Source organism: Balaenoptera borealis (genome assembly GCF_965194805.1).
Source record: "Balaenoptera borealis genome assembly, chromosome: 9".
In the NCBI taxonomy this organism is placed as follows: Eukaryota; Metazoa; Chordata; class Mammalia; order Artiodactyla; family Balaenopteridae; genus Balaenoptera; species Balaenoptera borealis.
In genome coordinates, this window is record NC_138873.1 from 101135417 (window position 1) to 101154508 (window position 19092).

The following is a 19092-nucleotide window of genomic DNA, read 5'->3' on the forward strand; positions in this document are numbered from 1 at the left end:
CAGCAAGAATGGAGCTTTCCAAACTGAAAGCAAGGTTAGTCCCATCATGCCCCCATTTCCATGGGCACAGGCAGCATACATCTCTGTGGTTTCTAACAAGTCAAAAGAGACACGGAGTACACACTGGTTGCTTCCCTGAATCAACTTCTCGAGGCAGGGTTTTCGGCATCTAGTGAACGACCTCACCAAGGAAAGCCTTAGCTAGGCCTCTGGCCCCTTGCCTCTTCCAAACCTGCAGTGCTACAGGAAAAACTGTGCTTTAGTTGCAATAGGAACGCAAGCCGTCTTTCTCCTGAGGCAGGGTGACTTCAGGTAGGAGGTCCTGGATGGAAGGAGAAGCCTAGTGTTTTTCTCTGTGCAGCTCAGACCAGGGAATGAGTGCGACTTCCACGGCATGTTGGAACTTGCTAGAACATTGCTCTTGAACCTGTGCGAGTGCTGTGAATCAAGATATCACAAGAAAGAGTGCAGTGTGTTGCCCATGACTCAGCAGACACAGAGGACCTCCGAGGGACGATGGGCCTCGTTGTTGCTCAGCAGGCCTACAGGGGTGTGGAGGTACTCAGGGATCTTGGAACAAAAATGATGCTCACCCGAGAGGCCTAGGAGTCCTGAAAAGGGTCCTTCCTTTAAAGTAAAGCTGAACAGCGACTTAGAGCTAATGGAAAGAGCTGCATGCCTCCCTTTCTGCAGGGCTACTCAGGGCCTTACCTCGAGGCAAAGACTCAAGTTGAGATTCCCTTTAGCTCCAGAGCATGGCAAGGTGAGCCCCACCCCGGCCAATGAAGCTCCGTGTGTAGGCAGAGAAAATTCATTTTCTTCCCACACTCATGCCTACAGTGGCCAGAGGGCTGTCAACAGCAGAGAATTTCAGGGAGCTTCACGGCAGTAAGAATGGAGCTTTCCAAATGGAAAGGAAGGCTAGTACCATCATGCCCCCATTACCATTGGCACAGGCAGCATACATCTCTGTGGTTTCTAACAAGTCAAAAGAGACACAGAGTCCACACTGGTTGCTTCCCTGAATCAACTTCTCGAGGCAGGGTGTTCTGCATCTAGTGAACCACCTCACCAAGGAACGCCCTAGCTAGGCCTCTGGGCCCGTGCCTCTTCAAAAGCCTGCAGTGCTACAGGAAAAACTGTGCTTTAGTTGCAATAAGAACGCACGCAGTGTTTCTCCTGATGGTAGGGTGACTTCAGGTAGGAGGTCTTAGATGGAAGGAGAAGCCTAGTGTTTTTCTCTGTGCAGCTCAGACTAGGGAATGAGTGCGACTTCCACGGCATGTTGGAACCTGCTAGAACGGTGCTCGTGAACCTGTGCGAGTGCTGTGAATCAAGATATCACAAGAAACAGTGCAGTGTGTTGCCCATGACTCAGCAGACACAGAGGACCTCCGAGGGACGATGGGCCTCGTTGTTGCTCAGCAGGCTTACAGGGGTGTGGAGGTACTCAGGGATCTTGGAACAAAAATGATGCTCACCCGAGAGGCCTACGAGTCCGGAAAAGGGTACTTCCTTTAAAGTAAAGCTGAACAGCGACTTAGAGCGCATGGAAAGACCTGCATGCTTCCCTTTCTGCAGGGCTACCCAGGGCCTTACCTCGAGGCAAGGACTCACGTTGAGATTCCCTTTAGCTCTACAGCATGGCAAGGTGAGCCCCAGCCCGGCCAAAGAAGCTCCGTGTGTAGCCAGAGAAAACTCATTTTCTTCCCACACCAATGCTAGAGTGGCCAGGGGCCTGTCAACAGCAGAGAATATCAGGGAGCTTCACGGCAGCAAGAATGGAGCTTTCCAAATGGAAAGCAAGGCTAGTACCATCATGCCCCCATTTCCATGGGCACAGGCAGCATACATCTCTGTGGTTTCTAACAAGTCAAAAGAGACACGGAGTACACACTGGTTGCTTCCCTGAATCAACTTCTCGAGGCAGGATTTTCTGCATCTAGTGCACGACCTCACCAAGGAACGCCCTAGCTAGGCCTCTGGGCCCGTGCGTCTTCAAGAGCCTGCAGGGCTACAGGAAATACTGTGCTTTAGTTGCAATAGGAACGCAAGCCGTCTTTCTCCTGGGGGCAGGATGACTTCAGGTAGGAGGTCTTAGATGGAAGGAGAAGCCCAGTGTTTTTCTCTGTGCAGCTCAGTCTAGGGAATGAGTGCGACTTCCACGGCATGTTGGAAACTGCTAGAACGGTGCTCGTGAACCTGTGCGAGTGCCGTGAATCAAGATATCACAAGAAAGAGTGCAGTGTGTTGCCCATGACTCAGCAGACACAGAGGACCTCCGAGGGCCCAATGGGCCTCGTTGTTGCTCATCAGGCTTACAGGGGTGTGGAGGTACTCAGGGATCTTGGAAGAAAAATGATGCTCACCTGAGAGGCCTACGAGTCCGGAAAAGGGTACTTCCTTTAAAGTAAAGCTGAACAGCGACTTAGAGCGCATGGAAAGACCTGCATGCCTCCCTTTCTGCAGGGCTACCCAGGGCCTTACCTCGAGGCAAGGACTCACGTTGAGATTCCCTTTAGCTCTAGAGCATGGCAAGGTGAGCCCCACCCCGGCCAAAGAAGCTCCGTGTGTAGCCAGAGAAAACTCATTTTCTTCACACACCAATGCTAGAGTGGCCAGGGGCCTGTCAACAGCAGAGAATTTCAGGGAGCTTCACGGCAGCAAGAATGGAGCTTTCCAAATGGAAAGCAAGGCTAGTACCATCATGCCCCCATTTCCATGGGCACAGGCAGCATACATCTCTGTGGTTTCTAACAAGTCAAATGAGACACAGAGTACACACTGGTTGCTTCCCTGAATCAACTTCTCGAGGCAGGGTGTTCTGCAACTAGTGAACGGCCTCACCCAGGAAAGCCCTAGCTAGGCCTCCTGGCCCGTGTCTCTTCAAAAGCCTGCAGTGCTAAAGGAAAAACTGTGCTTTAGTTGCAATAAGAACGCAGCCGTCTTTCTCCAGGAGGCAAGGTGACTTCAGCTAGGAGGTCCTGGATGGATGGAGAAGGCTAGTGTTTTTCTCTGTGCAGCTCAAACTAGGGAAGGAGTGCGACTTCCACGGCAAGTTGGAACTTGCTAGAATCGTGCTCGGGAATCTGTGCGATTGCTGGCTAAATCAAGATGTACCAATAAGAGTGCAGTGTGTTGCCCTACACTCGGCATACACACCGTGAGTCGGAAAGCTAGGGGCCTGGATATTGCTTAGAAGGGCCAGGGGAGCCTGAGGGTACTCGGTGTTCTTGCAGGGAACAGGTTTTCCAGGTGAGGCACCTAGGTGTCCTGAAAAGCGTACTGGCGTTAAAATGCTGCAGAGCAGCGACTACGGCCTCATGGAAACTGCTACACGCCTCCCCTTCTGCATAGCATTTCAGGGCCTTCCCTCGAGGCAAGTTCTCACGTTGCTTGCACTGTGAGCGACACAGCATGTTAGGATGCTGTGTTTCTCCTTGAATAGAGTGACTTCAGGAAAGAGGTCCTCGTTAAATTCTAAGAAGAGTGTTTTCTCAGGGCATTCAAACGAGGGCAATGTCGAAAACTTCCAGGGCATGTTGGACTGCCTAGAAATGTGGTTCTGATGCTGTTCGACTGCTCTGGAAATAGAGCTCTCCTGAAGTAACGTACAGTGTGTTGCCCGAGACTCGGCAGACACAGAGGGCCTCCGATGGACATATGGGACTCAATGCTTCTCGGCAGGCCCACCGGGGTGTGGAGGGAGTCTGTGCTCTTGGACCCAAAATGATGCTCACCTGAGGCGCCTAAAGGTCCTGAAAAGGGTACTTCCTTTACAATAAAGCAGAACCTCCACTAAGAGCTCATGGAAAGAGCTGCATGCCTCCCTTTCTGCAGGGCTACTCAGGTCCTTACCTCGAGGCAAGGACTCACGTTGAGATTCCCTTTAGCTTTAGAGCATGGCAAGGTGAGCCCCACACCGGCCAATGAAGCTCCGTGTGTAGCCAGAGAAAACGCATTTTCTTCCCAGACCCTTGCCTACAGTGGCCTGAGGCCTGTCAACAGCAGAGAATTTCAGGGAGCTTCACGGTAGCAAGAATGGAGCTTTCCAAATGGAAAGCAAGGCTAGTACCATCATGCCCCCATTTCCATGGGCACAGGCAGCATACATCTCTGTGGTTTCTAACAAGTCAAAAGAGACACAGAGTACACACTGGTTGCTTCCCTGAATCAACTTCTCGAGGCAGGGTGTTCTGCACCTTGTGAACGGTCTCACCAAGGAACGCCGTAGCCAGGCCTCCGGAACCGTGCCTCTTCAAAAGCCTGCAGTGCTACAGGAAAAACTGTGCTTTAGTTGCAACAGGAACGCAAGCCGTCTTTCTCCTGGAGGCAGGGTGACTTCAGGTAGGAGGTCCTGATTGGAAGGAGAAGCCTAGTGTTTTTCTCTGTGCAGCTCAGACTAGGGAATGAGTGCGACTTCCACGGCATGTTGGAACTTGCAAGAACGTTGCTCTTCAACTTGCGAGTGCTGAGAGTCAAGATATCACAAGAGAGAGTGCAGTGTGTTGACCATGACTCAGCAGACACAGAGGACCTCCGAGGGACCAATGGGCCACTTTTTGCTCAGCAGGCCTACAGGGGTGTGGAGGTACTAAGAGATCTTGGAACAAAAATGATGCTTACCTGAGGGGGCTGGGAGTCCTGAAAAGGGTACTTCCTTTACAGTAAAGCACAACAGCGACTAAGAGCTCATGGAAAGAGCTGCATGCCTCCCTTTCTGCAGGGCTACTCAGGGCCTTACCTCGAGGCAAGGATTCACGTTGAGATTCCCTTTAGCTCTAGAGCATGGCAAGGTGAGCCCCACCCCGGCCAAAGGAGCTCCGTGTTTAGCCAGAGAAAACTCATTTTCTTACCAGACCAATGCCTACAGTGGCCAGGGGCCTGTCAACAGCAGCGAATTTCAGGGAGCTTCACGGCAGCAAGAATGGAGCTTTCCAAACTGAAAGCAAGGTTAGTCCCATCATGCCCCCATTTCCATGGGCACAGGCAGCATACATCTCTGTGGTTTCTAACAAGTCAAAAGAGACACGGAGTACACACTGGTTGCTTCCCTGAATCAACTTCTCGAGGCAGGGTTTTCGGCATCTAGTGAACGACCTCACCAAGGAAAGCCTTAGCTAGGCCTCTGGCCCCTTGCCTCTTCCAAACCTGCAGTGCTACAGGAAAAACTGTGCTTTAGTTGCAATAGGAACGCAAGCCGTCTTTCTCCTGAGGCAGGGTGACTTCAGGTAGGAGGTCCTGGATGGAAGGAGAAGCCTAGTGTTTTTCTCTGTGCAGCTCAGACCAGGGAATGAGTGCGACTTCCACGGCATGTTGGAACTTGCTAGAACATTGCTCTTGAACCTGTGCGAGTGCTGTGAATCAAGATATCACAAGAAAGAGTGCAGTGTGTTGCCCATGACTCAGCAGACACAGAGGACCTCCGAGGGACGATGGGCCTCGTTGTTGCTCAGCAGGCCTACAGGGGTGTGGAGGTACTCAGGGATCTTGGAACAAAAATGATGCTCACCCGAGAGGCCTAGGAGTCCTGAAAAGGGTCCTTCCTTTAAAGTAAAGCTGAACAGCGACTTAGAGCTAATGGAAAGAGCTGCATGCCTCCCTTTCTGCAGGGCTACTCAGGGCCTTACCTCGAGGCAAAGACTCAAGTTGAGATTCCCTTTAGCTCCAGAGCATGGCAAGGTGAGCCCCACCCCGGCCAATGAAGCTCCGTGTGTAGGCAGAGAAAATTCATTTTCTTCCCACACTCATGCCTACAGTGGCCAGAGGGCTGTCAACAGCAGAGAATTTCAGGGAGCTTCACGGCAGTAAGAATGGAGCTTTCCAAATGGAAAGGAAGGCTAGTACCATCATGCCCCCATTACCATTGGCACAGGCAGCATACATCTCTGTGGTTTCTAACAAGTCAAAAGAGACACAGAGTCCACACTGGTTGCTTCCCTGAATCAACTTCTCGAGGCAGGGTGTTCTGCATCTAGTGAACCACCTCACCAAGGAACGCCCTAGCTAGGCCTCTGGGCCCGTGCCTCTTCAAAAGCCTGCAGTGCTACAGGAAAAACTGTGCTTTAGTTGCAATAAGAACGCACGCAGTGTTTCTCCTGATGGTAGGGTGACTTCAGGTAGGAGGTCTTAGATGGAAGGAGAAGCCTAGTGTTTTTCTCTGTGCAGCTCAGACTAGGGAATGAGTGCGACTTCCACGGCATGTTGGAACCTGCTAGAACGGTGCTCGTGAACCTGTGCGAGTGCTGTGAATCAAGATATCACAAGAAACAGTGCAGTGTGTTGCCCATGACTCAGCAGACACAGAGGACCTCCGAGGGACGATGGGCCTCGTTGTTGCTCAGCAGGCTTACAGGGGTGTGGAGGTACTCAGGGATCTTGGAACAAAAATGATGCTCACCCGAGAGGCCTACGAGTCCGGAAAAGGGTACTTCCTTTAAAGTAAAGCTGAACAGCGACTTAGAGCGCATGGAAAGACCTGCATGCTTCCCTTTCTGCAGGGCTACCCAGGGCCTTACCTCGAGGCAAGGACTCACGTTGAGATTCCCTTTAGCTCTAGAGCATGGCAAGGTGAGCCCCAGCCCGGCCAAAGAAGCTCCGTGTGTAGCCAGAGAAAACTCATTTTCTTCCCACACCAATGCTAGAGTGGCCAGGGGCCTGTCAACAGCAGAGAATATCAGGGAGCTTCACGGCAGCAAGAATGGAGCTTTCCAAATGGAAAGCAAGGCTAGTACCATCATGCCCCCATTTCCATGGGCACAGGCAGCATACATCTCTGTGGTTTCTAACAAGTCAAAAGAGACACGGAGTACACACTGGTTGCTTCCCTGAATCAACTTCTCGAGGCAGGATTTTCTGCATCTAGTGCACGACCTCACCAAGGAACGCCCTAGCTAGGCCTCTGGGCCCGTGCGTCTTCAAGAGCCTGCAGGGCTACAGGAAATACTGTGCTTTAGTTGCAATAGGAACGCAAGCCGTCTTTCTTCTGGGGGCAGGATGACTTCAGGTAGGAGGTCTTAGATGGAAGGAGAAGCCCAGTGTTTTTCTCTGTGCAGCTCAGACTAGGGAATGAGTGCGACTTCCACGGCATGTTGGAAACTGCTAGAACGGTGCTCGTGAACCTGTGCGAGTGCCGTGAATCAAGATATCACAAGAAAGAGTGCAGTGTGTTGCCCATGACTCAGCAGACACAGAGGACCTCCGAGGGCCCAATGGGCCTCGTTGTTGCTCATCAGGCTTACAGGGGTGTGGAGGTACTCAGGGATCTTGGAAGAAAAATGATGCTCACCTGAGAGGCCTACGAGTCCGGAAAAGGGTACTTCCTTTAAAGTAAAGCTGAACAGCGACTTAGAGCGCATGGAAAGACCTGCATGCCTCCCTTTCTGCAGGGCTACCCAGGGCCTTACCTCGAGGCAAGGACTCACGTTGAGATTCCCTTTAGCTCTAGAGCATGGCAAGGTGAGCCCCACCCCGGCCAAAGAAGCTCCGTGTGTAGCCAGAGAAAACTCATTTTCTTCACACACCAATGCTAGAGTGGCCAGGGGCCTGTCAACAGCAGAGAATTTCAGGGAGCTTCACGGCAGCAAGAATGGAGCTTTCCAAATGGAAAGCAAGGCTAGTACCATCATGCCCCCATTTCCATGGGCACAGGCAGCATACATCTCTGTGGTTTCTAACAAGTCAAATGAGACACAGAGTACACACTGGTTGCTTCCCTGAATCAACTTCTCGAGGCAGGGTGTTCTGCAACTAGTGAACGGCCTCACCCAGGAAAGCCCTAGCTAGGCCTCCTGGCCCGTGTCTCTTCAAAAGCCTGCAGTGCTAAAGGAAAAACTGTGCTTTAGTTGCAATAAGAACGCAGCCGTCTTACTCCAGGAGGCAAGGTGACTTCAGCTAGGAGGTCCTGGATGGATGGAGAAGGCTAGTGTTTTTCTCTGTGCAGCTCAAACTAGGGAAGGAGTGCGACTTCCACGGCAAGTTGGAACTTGCTAGAATCGTGCTCGTGAATCTGTGCGATTGCTGGCTAAATCAAGATGTACCAATAAGAGTGCAGTGTGTTGCCCTACACTCGGCATACACACCGTGAGTCGGAAAGCTAGGGGCCTGGATATTGCTTAGAAGGGCCAGGGGAGCCTGAGGGTACTCGGTGTTCTTGCAGGGAACAGGTTTTCCAGGTGAGGCACCTAGGTGTCCTGAAAAGCGTACTGGCGTTAAAATGCTGCAGAGCAGCGACTACGGCCTCATGGAAACTGCTACACGCCTCCCCTTCTGCATAGCATTTCAGGGCCTTCCCTCGAGGCAAGTTCTCACGTTGCTTGCACTGTGAGCGACACAGCATGTTAGGATGCTGTATTTCTCCTTGAATAGAGTGACTTCAGGAAAGAGGTCCTCGTTAAATTCTAAGAAGAGTCTTTTCTCAGGGCATTCAAACGAGGGCAATGTCGAAAACTTCCAGGGCATGTTGGACTGCCTAGAAATGTGGTTCTGATGCTGTTCGACTGCTCTGGAAATAGAGCTCTCCTGAAGTAACGTACAGTGTGTTGCCCGAGACTCGGCAGACACAGAGGGCCTCCGATGGACATATGGGACTCAATGCTTCTCGGCAGGACCACCGGGGTGTGGAGGGAGTCTGTGCTCTTGGACCCAAAATGATGCTCACCTGAGGCGCCTAAAGGTCCTGAAAAGGGTACTTCCTTTACAATAAAGCAGAACCTCCACTAAGAGCTCATGGAAAGAGCTGCATGCCTCCCTTTCTGCAGGGCTACTCAGGTCCTTACCTCGAGGCAAGGACTCACGTTGAGATTCCCTTTAGCTTTAGAGCATGGCAAGGTGAGCCCCACACCGGCCAATGAAGCTCCGTGTGTAGCCAGAGAAAACGCATTTTCTTCCCAGACCCTTGCCTACAGTGGCCTGAGGCCTGTCAACAGCAGAGAATTTCAGGGAGCTTCACGGTAGCAAGAATGGAGCTTTCCAAATGGAAAGCAAGGCTAGTACCATCATGCCCCCATTTCCATGGGCACAGGCAGCATACATCTCTGTGGTTTCTAACAAGTCAAAAGAGACACAGAGTACACACTGGTTGCTTCCCTGAATCAACTTCTCGAGGCAGGGTGTTCTGCACCTTGTGAACGGTCTCACCAAGGAACGCCGTAGCCAGGCCTCCGGAACCGTGCCTCTTCAAAAGCCTGCAGTGCTACAGGAAAAACTGTGCTTTAGTTGCAACAGGAACGCAAGCCGTCTTTCTCCTGGAGGCAGGGTGACTTCAGGTAGGAGGTCCTGATTGGAAGGAGAAGCCTAGTGTTTTTCTCTGTGCAGCTCAGACTAGGGAATGAGTGCGACTTCCACGGCATGTTGGAACTTGCAAGAACGTTGCTCTTCAACTTGCGAGTGCTGAGAGTCAAGATATCACAAGAGAGAGTGCAGTGTGTTGACCATGACTCAGCAGACACAGAGGACCTCCGAGGGACCAATGGGCCACTTTTTGCTCAGCAGGCCTACAGGGGTGTGGAGGTACTAAGAGATCTTGGAACAAAAATGATGCTTACCTGAGGGGGCTGGGAGTCCTGAAAAGGGTACTTCCTTTACAGTAAAGCACAACAGCGACTAAGAGCTCATGGAAAGAGCTGCATGCCTCCCTTTCTGCAGGGCTACTCAGGGCCTTACCTCGAGGCAAGGATTCACGTTGAGATTCCCTTTAGCTCTAGAGCATGGCAAGGTGAGCCCCACCCCGGCCAAAGGAGCTCCGTGTTTAGCCAGAGAAAACTCATTTTCTTACCAGACCAATGCCTACAGTGGCCAGGGGCCTGTCAACAGCAGCGAATTTCAGGGAGCTTCACGGCAGCAAGAATGGAGCTTTCCAAACTGAAAGCAAGGTTAGTCCCATCATGCCCCCATTTCCATGGGCACAGGCAGCATACATCTCTGTGGTTTCTAACAAGTCAAAAGAGACACGGAGTACACACTGGTTGCTTCCCTGAATCAACTTCTCGAGGCAGGGTTTTCGGCATCTAGTGAACGACCTCACCAAGGAAAGCCTTAGCTAGGCCTCTGGCCCCTTGCCTCTTCCAAACCTGCAGTGCTACAGGAAAAACTGTGCTTTAGTTGCAATAGGAACGCAAGCCGTCTTTCTCCTGAGGCAGGGTGACTTCAGGTAGGAGGTCCTGGATGGAAGGAGAAGCCTAGTGTTTTTCTCTGTGCAGCTCAGACCAGGGAATGAGTGCGACTTCCACGGCATGTTGGAACTTGCTAGAACATTGCTCTTGAACCTGTGCGAGTGCTGTGAATCAAGATATCACAAGAAAGAGTGCAGTGTGTTGCCCATGACTCAGCAGACACAGAGGACCTCCGAGGGACGATGGGCCTCGTTGTTGCTCAGCAGGCCTACAGGGGTGTGGAGGTACTCAGGGATCTTGGAACAAAAATGATGCTCACCCGAGAGGCCTAGGAGTCCTGAAAAGGGTCCTTCCTTTAAACTAAAGCTGAACAGCGACTTAGAGCTAATGGAAAGAGCTGCATGCCTCCCTTTCTGCAGGGCTACTCAGGGCCTTACCTCGAGGCAAAGACTCAAGTTGAGATTCCCTTTAGCTCCAGAGCATGGCAAGGTGAGCCCCACCCCGGCCAATGAAGCTCCGTGTGTAGGCAGAGAAAATTCATTTTCTTCCCACACTCATGCCTACAGTGGCCAGAGGGCTGTCAACAGCAGAGAATTTCAGGGAGCTTCACGGCAGTAAGAATGGAGCTTTCCAAATGGAAAGGAAGGCTAGTACCATCATGCCCCCATTACCATTGGCACAGGCAGCATACATCTCTGTGGTTTCTAACAAGTCAAAAGAGACACAGAGTCCACACTGGTTGCTTCCCTGAATCAACTTCTCGAGGCAGGGTGTTCTGCATCTAGTGAACGACCTCACCAAGGAACGCCCTAGCTAGGCCTCTGGGCCCGTGCCTCTTCAAAAGCCTGCAGTGCTACAGGAAAAACTGTGCTTTAGTTGCAATAAGAACGCACGCAGTGTTTCTCCTGATGGCAGGGTGACTTCAGGTAGGAGGTCTTAGATGGAAGGAGAAGCCTAGTGTTTTTCTCTGTGCAGCTCAGACTAGGGAATGAGTGCGACTTCCACGGCATGTTGGAACCTGCTAGAATGGTGCTCGTGAACCTGTGCGAGTGCTGTGAATCAAGATATCACAAGAAACAGTGCAGTGTGTTGCCCATGACTCAGCAGACACAGAGGACCTCCGAGGGACGATGGGCCTCGTTGTTGCTCAGCAGGCTTACAGGGGTGTGGAGGTACTCAGGGATCTTGGAACAAAAATGATGCTCACCCGAGAGGCCTACGAGTCCGGAAAAGGGTACTTCCTTTAAAGTAAAGCTGAACAGCGACTTAGAGCGCATGGAAAGACCTGCATGCTTCCCTTTCTGCAGGGCTACCCAGGGCCTTACCTCGAGGCAAGGACTCACGTTGAGATTCCCTTTAGCTCTAGAGCATGGCAAGGTGAGCCCCAGCCCGGCCAAAGAAGCTCCGTGTGTAGCCAGAGAAAACTCATTTTCTTCCCACACCAATGCTAGAGTGGCCAGGGGCCTGTCAACAGCAGAGAATATCAGGGAGCTTCACGGCAGCAAGAATGGAGCTTTCCAAATGGAAAGCAAGGCTAGTACCATCATGCCCCCATTTCCATGGGCACAGGCAGCATACATCTCTGTGGTTTCTAACAAGTCAAAAGAGACACGGAGTACACACTGGTTGCTTCCCTGAATCAACTTCTCGAGGCAGGATTTTCTGCATCTAGTGCACGACCTCACCAAGGAACGCCCTAGCTAGGCCTCTGGGCCCGTGCGTCTTCAAGAGCCTGCAGGGCTACAGGAAATACTGTGCTTTAGTTGCAATAGGAACGCAAGCCGTCTTTCTTCTGGGGGCAGGATGACTTCAGGTAGGAGGTCTTAGATGGAAGGAGAAGCCCAGTGTTTTTCTCTGTGCAGCTCAGACTAGGGAATGAGTGCGACTTCCACGGCATGTTGGAAACTGCTAGAACGGTGCTCGTGAACCTGTGCGAGTGCCGTGAATCAAGATATCACAAGAAAGAGTGCAGTGTGTTGCCCATGACTCAGCAGACACAGAGGACCTCCGAGGGCCCAATGGGCCTCGTTGTTGCTCAGCAGGCTTACAGGGGTGTGGAGGTACTCAGGGATCTTGGAAGAAAAATGATGCTCACCTGAGAGGCCTACGAGTCCGGAAAAGGGTACTTCCTTTAAAGTAAAGCTGAACAGCGACTTAGAGCGCATGGAAAGACCTGCATGCCTCCCTTTCTGCAGGGCTACCCAGGGCCTTACCTCGAGGCAAGGACTCACGTTGAGATTCCCTTTAGCTCTAGAGCATGGCAAGGTGAGCCCCAGCCCGGCCAAAGAAGCTCCGTGTGTAGCCAGAGAAAACTCATTTTCTTCCCACACCAATGCTAGAGTGGCCAGGGGCCTGTCAACAGCAGAGAATTTCAGGGAGCTTCACGGCAGCAAGAATGGAGCTTTCCAAATGGAAAGCAAGGCTAGTACCATCATGCCCCCATTTCCATGGGCACAGGCAGCATACATCTCTGTGGTTTCTAACAAGTCAAATGAGACACAGAGTACACACTGGTTGCTTCCCTGAATCAACTTCTCGAGGCAGGGTGTTCTGCAACTAGTGAACGGCCTCACCCAGGAAAGCCCTAGCTAGGCCTCCTGGCCCGTGTCTCTTCAAAAGCCTGCAGTGCTAAAGGAAAAACTGTGCTTTAGTTGCAATAAGAACGCAGCCGTCTTACTCCAGGAGGCAAGGTGACTTCAGCTAGGAGGTCCTGGATGGATGGAGAAGGCTAGTGTTTTTCTCTGTGCAGCTCAAACTAGGGAAGGAGTGCGACTTCCACGGCAAGTTGGAACTTGCTAGAATCGTGCTCGTGAATCTGTGCGATTGCTGGCTAAATCAAGATGTACCAATAAGAGTGCAGTGTGTTGCCCTACACTCGGCATACACACCGTGAGTCGGAAAGCTAGGGGCCTGGATATTGCTTAGAAGGGCCAGGGGAGCCTGAGGGTACTCGGTGTTCTTGCAGGGAACAGGTTTTCCAGGTGAGGCACCTAGGTGTCCTGAAAAGCGTACTGGCGTTAAAATGCTGCAGAGCAGCGACTACGGCCTCATGGAAACTGCTACACGCCTCCCCTTCTGCATAGCATTTCAGGGCCTTCCCTCGAGGCAAGTTCTCACGTTGCTTGCACTGTGAGCGACACAGCATGTTAGGATGCTGTGTTTCTCCTTGAATAGAGTGACTTCAGGAAAGAGGTCCTCGTTAAATTCTAAGAAGAGTGTTTTCTCAGGGCATTCAAACGAGGGCAATGTCGAAAACTTCCAGGGCATGTTGGACTGCCTAGAAATGTGGTTCTGATGCTGTTCGACTGCTCTGGAAATAGAGCTCTCCTGAAGTAACGTACAGTGTGTTGCCCGAGACTCGGCAGACACAGAGGGCCTCCGATGGACATATGGGACTCAATGCTTCTCGGCAGGCCCACCGGGGTGTGGAGGGAGTCTGTGCTCTTGGACCCAAAATGATGCTCACCTGAGGCGCCTAAAGGTCCTGAAAAGGGTACTTCCTTTACAATAAAGCAGAACCTCCACTAAGAGCTCATGGAAAGAGCTGCATGCCTCCCTTTCTGCAGGGCTACTCAGGTCCTTACCTCGAGGCAAGGACTCACGTTGAGATTCCCTTTAGCTTTAGAGCATGGCAAGGTGAGCCCCACACCGGCCAATGAAGCTCCGTGTGTAGCCAGAGAAAACGCATTTTCTTCCCAGACCCTTGCCTACAGTGGCCTGAGGCCTGTCAACAGCAGAGAATTTCAGGGAGCTTCACGGTAGCAAGAATGGAGCTTTCCAAATGGAAAGCAAGGCTAGTACCATCATGCCCCCATTTCCATGGGCACAGGCAGCATACATCTCTGTGGTTTCTAACAAGTCAAAAGAGACACAGAGTCCACACTGGTTGCTTCCCTGAATCAACTTCTCGAGGCAGGGTGTTCTGCACCTTGTGAACGGTCTCACCAAGGAACGCCGTAGCCAGGCCTCCGGAACCGTGCCTCTTCAAAAGCCTGCAGTGCTACAGGAAAAACTGTGCTTTAGTTGCAACAGGAACGCAAGCCGTCTTTCTCCTGGAGGCAGGGTGACTTCAGGTAGGAGGTCCTGATTGGAAGGAGAAGCCTAGTGTTTTTCTCTGTGCAGCTCAGACTAGGGAATGAGTGCGACTTCCACGGCATGTTGGAACTTGCAAGAACGTTGCTCTTCAACTTGCGAGTGCTGAGAGTCAAGATATCACAAGAGAGAGTGCAGTGTGTTGACCATGACTCAGCAGACACAGAGGACCTCCGAGGGACCAATGGGCCACTTTTTGCTCAGCAGGCCTACAGGGGTGTGGAGGTACTAAGAGATCTTGGAACAAAAATGATGCTTACCTGAGGGGGCTGGGAGTCCTGAAAAGGGTACTTCCTTTACAGTAAAGCACAACAGCGACTAAGAGCTCATGGAAAGAGCTGCATGCCTCCCTTTCTGCAGGGCTACTCAGGGCCTTACCTCGAGGCAAGGATTCACGTTGAGATTCCCTTTAGCTCTAGAGCATGGCAAGGTGAGCCCCACCCCGGCCAAAGGAGCTCCGTGTTTAGCCAGAGAAAACTCATTTTCTTACCAGACCAATGCCTACAGTGGCCAGGGGCCTGTCAACAGCAGCGAATTTCAGGGAGCTTCACGGCAGCAAGAATGGAGCTTTCCAAACTGAAAGCAAGGTTAGTCCCATCATGCCCCCATTTCCATGGGCACAGGCAGCATACATCTCTGTGGTTTCTAACAAGTCAAAAGAGACACGGAGTACACACTGGTTGCTTCCCTGAATCAACTTCTCGAGGCAGGGTTTTCGGCATCTAGTGAACGACCTCACCAAGGAAAGCCTTAGCTAGGCCTCTGGCCCCTTGCCTCTTCCAAACCTGCAGTGCTACAGGAAAAACTGTGCTTTAGTTGCAATACGAACGCAAGCCGTCTTTCTCCTGAGGCAGGGTGACTTCAGGTAGGAGGTCCTGGATGGAAGGAGAAGCCTAGTGTTTTTCTCTGTGCAGCTCAGACCAGGGAATGAGTGCGACTTCCACGGCATGTTGGAACTTGCTAGAACATTGCTCTTGAACCTGTGCGAGTGCTGTGAATCAAGATATCACAAGAAAGAGTGCAGTGTGTTGCCCATGACTCAGCAGACACAGAGGACCTCCGAGGGACGATGGGCCTCGTTGTTGCTCAGCAGGCCTACAGGGGTGTGGAGGTACTCAGGGATCTTGGAACAAAAATGATGCTCACCCGAGAGGCCTAGGAGTCCTGAAAAGGGTCCTTCCTTTAAAGTAAAGCTGAACAGCGACTTAGAGCTAATGGAAAGAGCTGCATGCCTCCCTTTCTGCAGGGCTACTCAGGGCCTTACCTCGAGGCAAAGACTCAAGTTGAGATTCCCTTTAGCTCCAGAGCATGGCAAGGTGAGCCCCACCCCGGCCAATGAAGCTCCGTGTGTAGGCAGAGAAAATTCATTTTCTTCCCACACTCATGCCTACAGTGGCCAGAGGGCTGTCAACAGCAGAGAATTTCAGGGAGCTTCACGGCAGTAAGAATGGAGCTTTCCAAATGGAAAGGAAGGCTAGTACCATCATGCCCCCATTACCATTGGCACAGGCAGCATACATCTCTGTGGTTTCTAACAAGTCAAAAGAGACACAGAGTCCACACTGGTTGCTTCCCTGAATCAACTTCTCGAGGCAGGGTGTTCTGCATCTAGTGAACGACCTCACCAAGGAACGCCCTAGCTAGGCCTCTGGGCCCGTGCCTCTTCAAAAGCCTGCAGTGCTACAGGAAAAACTGTGCTTTAGTTGCAATAAGAACGCACGCAGTGTTTCTCCTGATGGCAGGGTGACTTCAGGTAGGAGGTCTTAGATGGAAGGAGAAGCCTAGTGTTTTTCTCTGTGCAGCTCAGACTAGGGAATGAGTGCGACTTCCACGGCATGTTGGAACCTGCTAGAACGGTGCTCGTGAACCTGTGCGAGTGCTGTGAATCAAGATATCACAAGAAACAGTGCAGTGTGTTGCCCATGACTCAGCAGACACAGAGGACCTCCGAGGGACGATGGGCCTCGTTGTTGCTCAGCAGGCTTACAGGGGTGTGGAGGTACTCAGGGATCTTGGAACAAAAATGATGCTCACCCGAGAGGCCTACGAGTCCGGAAAAGGGTACTTCCTTTAAAGTAAAGCTGAACAGCGACTTAGAGCGCATGGAAAGACCTGCATGCTTCCCTTTCTGCAGGGCTACCCAGGGCCTTACCTCGAGGCAAGGACTCACGTTGAGATTCCCTTTAGCTCTAGAGCATGGCAAGGTGAGCCCCAGCCCGGCCAAAGAAGCTCCGTGTGTAGCCAGAGAAAACTCATTTTCTTCCCACACCAATGCTAGAGTGGCCAGGGGCCTGTCAACAGCAGAGAATATCAGGGAGCTTCACGGCAGCAAGAATGGAGCTTTCCAAATGGAAAGCAAGGCTAGTACCATCATGCCCCCATTTCCATGGGCACAGGCAGCATACATCTCTGTGGTTTCTAACAAGTCAAAAGAGACACGGAGTACACACTGGTTGCTTCCCTGAATCAACTTCTCGAGGCAGGATTTTCTGCATCTAGTGCACGACCTCACCAAGGAGCGCCCTAGCTAGGCCTCTGGGCCCGTGCGTCTTCAAGAGCCTGCAGGGCTACAGGAAATACTGTGCTTTAGTTGCAATAGGAACGCAAGCCGTCTTTCTTCTGGGGGCAGGATGACTTCAGGTAGGAGGTCTTAGATGGAAGGAGAAGCCCAGTGTTTTTCTCTGTGCAGCTCAGACTAGGGAATGAGTGCGACTTCCACGGCATGTTGGAAACTGCTAGAACGGTGCTCGTGAACCTGTGCGAGTGCCGTGAATCAAGATATCACAAGAAAGAGTGCAGTGTGTTGCCCATGACTCAGCAGACACAGAGGACCTCCGAGGGCCCAATGGGCCTCGTTGTTGCTCATCAGGCTTACAGGGGTGTGGAGGTACTCAGGGATCTTGGAAGAAAAATGATGCTCACCTGAGAGGCCTACGAGTCCGGAAAAGGGTACTTCCTTTAAAGTAAAGCTGAACAGCGACTTAGAGCGCATGGAAAGACCTGCATGCCTCCCTTTCTGCAGGGCTACCCAGGGCCTTACCTCGAGGCAAGGACTCACGTTGAGATTCCCTTTAGCTCTAGAGCATGGCAAGGTGAGCCCCACCCCGGCCAAAGAAGCTCCGTGTGTAGCCAGAGAAAACTCATTTTCTTCACACACCAATGCTAGAGTGGCCAGGGGCCTGTCAACAGCAGAGAATTTCAGGGAGCTTCACGGCAGCAAGAATGGAGCTTTCCAAATGGAAAGCAAGGCTAGTACCATCATGCCCCCATTTCCATGGGCACAGGCAGCATACATCTCTGTGGTTTCTAACAAGTCAAATGAGACACAGAGTACACACTGGTTGCTTCCCTGAATCAACTTCTCGAGGCAGGGTGTTCTGCAACTAGTGAACGGCCTCACCCAGGAAAGCCCTAGCTAGGCCTCCTGGCCCGTGTCTCTTCAAAAGCCTGCAGTGCTAAAGGAAAAACTGTGCTTTAGTTGCAATAAGAACGCAGCCGTCTTACTCCAGGAGGCAAGGTGACTTCAGCTAGGAGGTCCTGGATGGATGGAGAAGGCTAGTGTTTTTCTCTGTGCAGCTCAAACTAGGGAAGGAGTGCGACTTCCACGGCAAGTTGGAACTTGCTAGAATCGTGCTCGTGAATCTGTGCGATTGCTGGCTAAATCAAGATGTACCAATAAGAGTGCAGTGTGTTGCCCTACACTCGGCATACACACCGTGAGTCGGAAAGCTAGGGGCCTGGATATTGCTTAGAAGGGCCAGGGGAGCCTGAGGGTACTCGGTGTTCTTGCAGGGAACAGGTTTTCCAGGTGAGGCACCTAGGTGTCCTGAAAAGCGTACTGGCGTTAAAATGCTGCAGAGCAGCGACTACGGCCTCATGGAAACTGCTACACGCCTCCCCTTCTGCATAGCATTTCAGGGCCTTCCCTCGAGGCAAGTTCTCACGTTGCTTGCACTGTGAGCGACACAGCATGTTAGGATGCTGTGTTTCTCCTTGAATAGAGTGACTTCAGGAAAGAGGTCCTCGTTAAATTCTAAGAAGAGTGTTTTCTCAGGGCATTCAAACGAGGGCAATGTCGAAAACTTCCAGGGCATGTTGGACTGCCTAGAAATGTGGTTCTGATGCTGTTCGACTGCTCTGGAAATAGAGCTCTCCTGAAGTAACGTACAGTGTGTTGCCCGAGACTCGGCAGACACAGAGGGCCTCCGATGGACATATGGGACTCAATGCTTCTCGGCAGGCCCACCGGGGTGTGGAGGGAGTCTGTGCTCTTGGACCCAAAATGATGCTCACCTGAGGCGCCTAAAGGTCCTGAAAAGGGTACTTCCTTTACAATAAAGCAGAACCTCCACTAAGAGCTCATGGAAAGAGCTGCATGCCTCCCTTTCTGCAGGGCTACTCAGGTCCTTACCTCGAGGCAAGGACTCACGTTGAGATTCCCTTTAGCTTTAGAGCATGGCAAGGTGAGCCCCACACCGGCCAATGAAGCTCCGTGTGTAGCCAGAGAAAACGCATTTTCTTCCCAGACCCTTGCCTACAGTGGCCTGAGGCCTGTCAACAGCAGAGAATTTCAGGGAGCTTCACGGTAGCAAGAATGGAGCTTTCCAAATGGAAAGCAAGGCTAGTACCATCATGCCCCCATTTCCATGGGCACAGGCAGCATACATCTCTGTGGTTTCTAACAAGTCAAAAGAGACACAGAGTACACACTGGTTGCTTCCCTGAATCAACTTCTCGAGGCAGGGTGTTCTGCACCTTGTGAACGGTCTCACCAAGGAACGCCGTAGCCAGGCCTCCGGAACCGTGCCTCTTCAAAAGCCTGCAGTGCTACAGGAAAAACTGTGCTTTAGTTGCAACAGGAACGCAAGCCGTCTTTCTCCTGGAGGCA